The following is a 6,000-nucleotide window of genomic DNA, read 5'->3' on the forward strand; positions in this document are numbered from 1 at the left end:
ACACAGTCTTCTTACTCAGCTACTATAACATAACTTCTAATCCTCTCTTGACTACTCAGAACTCCCCTTAACCACGCAGAACTACTCAGAACTCTGGCAGAACTAACTTTTAGACACAGTGCTGTGCCTTATGTACACTCTGGAAGCTGACACACCTCTGACATCACTAACCATGGAGTCAGAGCCTGTGACCACTCCCATCCATACACAGGGCACCTCACCAGGGTGTGAGGGCAAACCTCCATAATTACTGCTGGCATGCCCACAACTTACCAGGCCTTACTGTCAGCAGGAGAGATGACTGTAGCCATTTTACATGACCGCTACATGATAAACTAGAACAATGTTCCTTTACTGATAAATATATTACATTACATACTGTTGATATAGGGATAAACAGTAGTTATTCATAAAACAGAGTTAAACAGATTATGAACATCATTTACAATTGCTTCTAAAACATCTGTGCATAATACATGACCACGCTGAAGAAACCTAAAGATACTGTTACTAAAAAGGAAATACATACACATGAAATAATAATAACAGCATGTTCTGTATAGCGCTGCTAGTTTTATGTGGCATTACGAGACATTTTGCAGGCACAGTTCCTGCCCTGTGGATCTTATAATCTATGTTTCTGGCACCTGAGGCACAGGGAGATAAAGTGACTTGCCCAAGGTCACAAGGAGCCGACACCGGGAATTGAACCAGGTTCCCCTGCTTCAAACTCAGTGCCAGTCAGTGTCGTTACTCACTGAGCCTCTCCTCCCACATGCTGTAAAATTCCATAAACACAGTCCACATTATTTTCATCACCAGTTTAAGTATCCTTCCGTACTCATATTATTCTTATTATTAGGCAATACAATCCTATGAAGTAGAAGGCCAAAATTTTCTTAAGGAAAGGTAAAAACTTCACAGAAAGGTGAAGAAATTCATTTTTAAAATAGAATATTTTCAAATGCTTCTTTCTAAACTCTTAGAGAAAAATATAGTACACTGTACTTTGATGAAGAAAAGTAAACCCACATTTAGGACTAGTTAAGCGTAATCAGAACGCATCAGGTGTCCACGTGAGATAGAAGATGCTTTCTTATACATTTCATGGACAATAAAAGTGCCTGATGAGGCTTATTATAAGAACATGTAATAGTGTCTGATTAAGGGATGTTGAAGGCAAAAGTGATACGTTTGATTATGCTTGCCCTTAGCTCTAATTCCTTTGAACTGGACACTGTAAATCCATCATTTGCTTCAAATTATCATTTAGAGTGTTCAATTATTTTACTTTCCAGCCGCATATTTTTTTTTTAACACAATAGATGTTTTAACACAGATTTCATAAAGGAGGCATTCAAACTTTCTCTATTTCTGTTTGGTACAGTAGGTTCATCCTTTTTTAAATGACAATCATACAGTATGTAGCCCTCTTTCCTCCACCCTAAGTGAGATTGAGGTGGGTAGGTGTATCTGACTACTTATCGGTGTGGTGCTGTACCTGTTTGGCAACCAGGAGGGCTGAGCTTCCGCCACTGGGAACCTGGGGTATATACTTACACTCGGTGCAGCGCCACCACTGATGAGGGATCCCAACGTGGTGGGAGTGTGCCCTCACCAGAACAACCATACAGTAAATACATAATGTGAATAAACAGTATTTACTGAGCATGAACGATAACTTCAATGAAACTCTCTTTGCATAACATCAATACATCATAGGAATAACACTGCATCACCCTGAATGCATACCATCCCCTCACCCACATGTCCATCATCACATCACCCTCAGTCCCTTTGATAATGATGTGCTTTATCCCTTGAGTGTCCACAACAATAAGGTGAATGTGAGTGTGAGGGATAGCGCTTCCCTGTGTTGGGGCCCGGCGGTGCACTTATGATGACAAAGTGAAAATATGATGTAAGGAGGGGGGAGGTCTGACGTAAACAGCACTGGGATCTAAGCAGCCATTTTAATCAGCATCCATCTTAGGTGCCTCATATTGTCATGTCTATTTGTCTGCACGAGTGTTGGTATGGAAGTTAGTTTAAAGACACATTTTTTTATTTTTTCTTCTCCTGAAGTTTTAAGTGATATTAAGCTGTCCAGCTAACTACAAAAACCTTGAAGAGGAGAGAAAAGCGCGAATGTTATGAAAATAAAATATAGATAACCAGAACGTCTCGCATTCCGAGGGAGGTGCCCATGAAGTCCCATATGTAGAGAAAAGGTCAACGGCTTGTATAAGGTGTTATTGCTGAGTCATTTCATTTCTAATATGAATCCCATAATAATGCTATTAACTTGATGTGTTCATGTTCATATTTTGTTTATCTTATATGCTTACGTAGTGACGCACAAGCAACCTCCTTTAGGGGGCGTGGGCTTAGTATTTTGTGTATAAATAAGGCCTGTATGCCACCATGTCGTTGGGGGAGTGTTTAATTTGAACTTTCCTTCTGCGTGTGCACCGTACACTGCAATAAACTTATTTGTTATGCTGCAAAATAATCCTCAGATGACTCTTATTTATTCACGCTTTTCACAGATGGCGCTCCGAATAGGAAACCAAATATACCGGAAGCTGAGCACCTGAAAAAAACACTCATCGGTCACTCAAATCTGAGCGCTCATAAGAATCAAGGTAAAAGGCACCTTTTGAGGAAATGGCAGGCAAATATATCAAAAAGTGGCGCTCCAAAATTATAAACACAGATGTGAAAAAATGTGATACTTATACAAACATGAATTAATGCTGCTTAACCCAGTGTGGGGTCGTTCTCTCGATCCCGTGGACAGTGAAGAGGTGAAGATCATCAGGAAGCGCAATGTCATGTAAAAAACAGAAGAAAATTCCCTGATGGTGCAGTATTGTGATTGATATGTGATAAATATCAAGGTGCAGTGTGCTGGATACTCACAAGTGTAGAGTGAGCAATGTTCCCATAAAGGTTTCTTTATGTGTGTCAGCCCGTTGGACCGTCAGACAGGTAAGTGGAATGGTAAGTGCTGGAGACCTTAAGTGAATAATAAAACGGACATAGTGCAGACTGTACAAAATATCTTTAAAAGTAAGTATATGTGCAATACACTCACATGGTTTTAAAAGGTAACAAGCGTTTAGATCACACAGGTTGGATCTCAGCAATGAATGAGCTGTTCTCTGTCCCCCCTCTGCCTCGGCAGGCGTGCGTGTCACCGGTGCGTCTCACCCTAACCGGAAACCGGAAGTGACGTCATCTGCTCTGGGGGACGCCGATCCTGTGGGAGTTTTTCTCATCAGCCTCACTCTACGCGTTTCTCCGTATTGCGGTTTCTTCAGGAGTGTATGGCTGACATGCTCTAGGAGGATTTTATACGCTATGCTCAGATCCCATTGGTGGGCAATTAAGTATGGTAATCCAAATCACTAATTAGGGCAGGGATTACAGGTGTAAACAGGCAATATTTGTACAACTCATATCAATTATATATGAGTATAAACAGACATAAAAGTTATAAGACTCATATCATACATATATGAGTCTTCCAAAAGAATTTTAATAAAATGAACTTAAAATTAACGATATACACATATTAGTTAAAATGGTTAAAATAATTAAAATAAATTAAATTAACCGCTACAACATGATTAACCCCTAAATAAACTGAGCTAGTCATATAATAGCAGACATGGTGATGTAGTTTATCTAGTGGAGAAAAGACAGGCATGTTAAAATCATTCACAGAAAAGGTTTTATGTCGAACTCAAGATTTAAACCTTGGGGGGAAATGGTTTTTAGCTCGAATATCCAGAATGATTCCCTCTTGATTAAATTTAAGTCTCTATTGCCCCCCCTCCAATGGGGCAAAACTTGCTCTATGGCTTTGAATGTAATTTAATCAAGAGGGAATCATTCTGGATATTCGAGCTAAAAACCATTTCCCCCCAAGGTTTAAATCTTGAGTTCGACATAAAACCTTTTCTGTGAATGATTTTAACATGCCTGTCTTTTCTCCACTAGATAAACTACATCACCATGTCTGCTATTATATGACTAGCTCAGTTTATTTAGGGGTTAATCATGTTGTAGCGGTTAATTTAATTTATTTTAATTATTTTAACCATTTTAACTAATATGTGTATATCGTTAATTTTAAGTTCATTTCTTTTGGAAGACTCATATATGTATGATATGAGTCTTATAACTTTTATGTCTGTTTATACTCATATATAATTGATATGAGTTGTACAAATATTGCCTGTTTACACCTGTAATCCCTGCCCTAATTAGTGATTTGGATTACCATACTTAATTGCCCACCAATGGGATCTGAGCATAGCGTATAAAATCCTCCTAGAGCATGTCAGCCATACACTCCTGAAGAAACCGCAATACGGAGAAACGCGTAGAGTGAGGCTGATGAGAAAAACTCCCACAGGATCGGCGTCCCCCAGAGCAGATGACGTCACTTCCGGTTTCCGGTTAGGGTGAGACGCACTGGTGACACGCACGCCTGCCGAGGCAGAGGGGGGACAGAGAACAGCTCATTCATTGCTGAGATCCAACCTGTGTGATCTAAACGCTTGTTACCTTTTAAAACCATGTGAGTGTATTGCACATATACTTACTTTTAAAGATATTTTGTACAGTCTGCACTATGTCCGTTTTATTATTCACTTAAGGTCTCCAGCACTTACCATTCCACTTACCTGTCTGACGGTCCAACGGGCTGACACACATAAAGAAACCTTTATGGGAACATTGCTCACTCTACACTTGTGAGTATCCAGCACACTGCACCTTGATATTTATCACATATCAATCACAATACTGCACCATCAGGGAATTTTCTTCTGTTTTTTACATGACATTGCGCTTCCTGATGATCTTCACCTTTTGAGGAAAGCCTGAGTTTAAAAAGTTGTTTTGAGTGGTGTGTAGAGAGCCAGGTTTGGAAGGGTGTCTCAATCTGGGTTGACGGGTTTACCTCGCAGTTTCAAATAAGTTTATTTGTCTGTTCCTGTATCTATTTTAAAGTGTTATAATTGTTAAGTTTTATTGGGACTAAGGTGAGAGTCCCGTTAAAAGTTTTGGTTTTTTGGTGATGAAGGTGAGTGTTTGTATGCTTAAGGGATTGTTTTCAGACCGTCCTGGGTGTGATAAATATTTTTGTTGTCTGAGCAGGAAGGGTCCCTGATTGTACATTTGCTCTGTCTTTTGTAGTGTGAAGATAGTCAGCGCAAACCTCATGGGCCTCCCGATGTCGATGGAACCGAATGAAATAAAAGGATATGGATAAAAAAGAATTAAAATCTCAGTGTATTAGATACACATGTAGGGGATGGGTGAAGAGGGGGGGGTGGGTGGGGAAAGGGGGAGGGGGGTAAGGGCAGGGGGTGGAAGCAAGGAGGAGGATAATGCTGGAGGGGTTGATAATTGGTTTTCCACTTTAACTAATCAAAGAATACATAAAATTATGGATTCAGTGACTCACACGGGCTTGAGTTTATTTATGGATATCTGTTTAGAAGGTCTTATCTTTATCCATGTTATAAAAGTATAAGGTTTATCAGGACTGGGTTGGACCCGCTGAAGTAGTTTAAGTGTTTTCTTGGGTATAGTTATGGTGAAAAAAACAGAACAATAACATGCCAAAAGAGTTGTACGCAATCAGCTTCCGCTGATTATTGTATCAGGCGTATTGTACAGGTCAATTAAATGTGATTACTGTAACAGGAGAATAATAGGAAACCAAAGTTCTCAAAAGTTGCCGTTAGAGGTTGTGTGTCTGCAGACAAAAATAATAAAGAATGGATACAGAGAACAAGAAGAGACAATATAAATATGTTTTGTTGGCCAATGAAAATACACATGCAAGTTCAAATGAAATTACACATGCAAGTTCAAGTGAAAAAACACATGCAAGTTCAAGTGAAAAAACACATGCAAGTCCCAGTGAAAAAACACGCCACCCCAATGAAAAAAGTTTGTTTGCAATAAATTACTATGGAAGGA

General features: G+C 39.4%; 1 long non-coding RNA gene across 2 annotated transcripts in view; it reads left to right on the forward strand.

The window, feature by feature from the left end:
• Positions 1 to 5,341, forward strand: part of LOC142476470 (uncharacterized) — a 150,226-nt gene extending 144,885 nt beyond the window's left edge. For both annotated transcript variants that reach the window (XR_012791710.1, XR_012791716.1), the window contains 2 exons: positions 2,550 to 2,645; positions 5,209 to 5,341. This is a non-coding gene — a long non-coding RNA (uncharacterized LOC142476470). The remainder of the gene's footprint in view (positions 1 to 2,549; positions 2,646 to 5,208) is intronic.
• Positions 5,342 to 6,000: the final 659 nt, after the last annotated feature.

The sequence above is a fragment of the Ascaphus truei genome, chromosome 2, assembly GCF_040206685.1.
Source record: "Ascaphus truei isolate aAscTru1 chromosome 2, aAscTru1.hap1, whole genome shotgun sequence".
In the NCBI taxonomy this organism is placed as follows: Eukaryota; Metazoa; Chordata; class Amphibia; order Anura; family Ascaphidae; genus Ascaphus; species Ascaphus truei.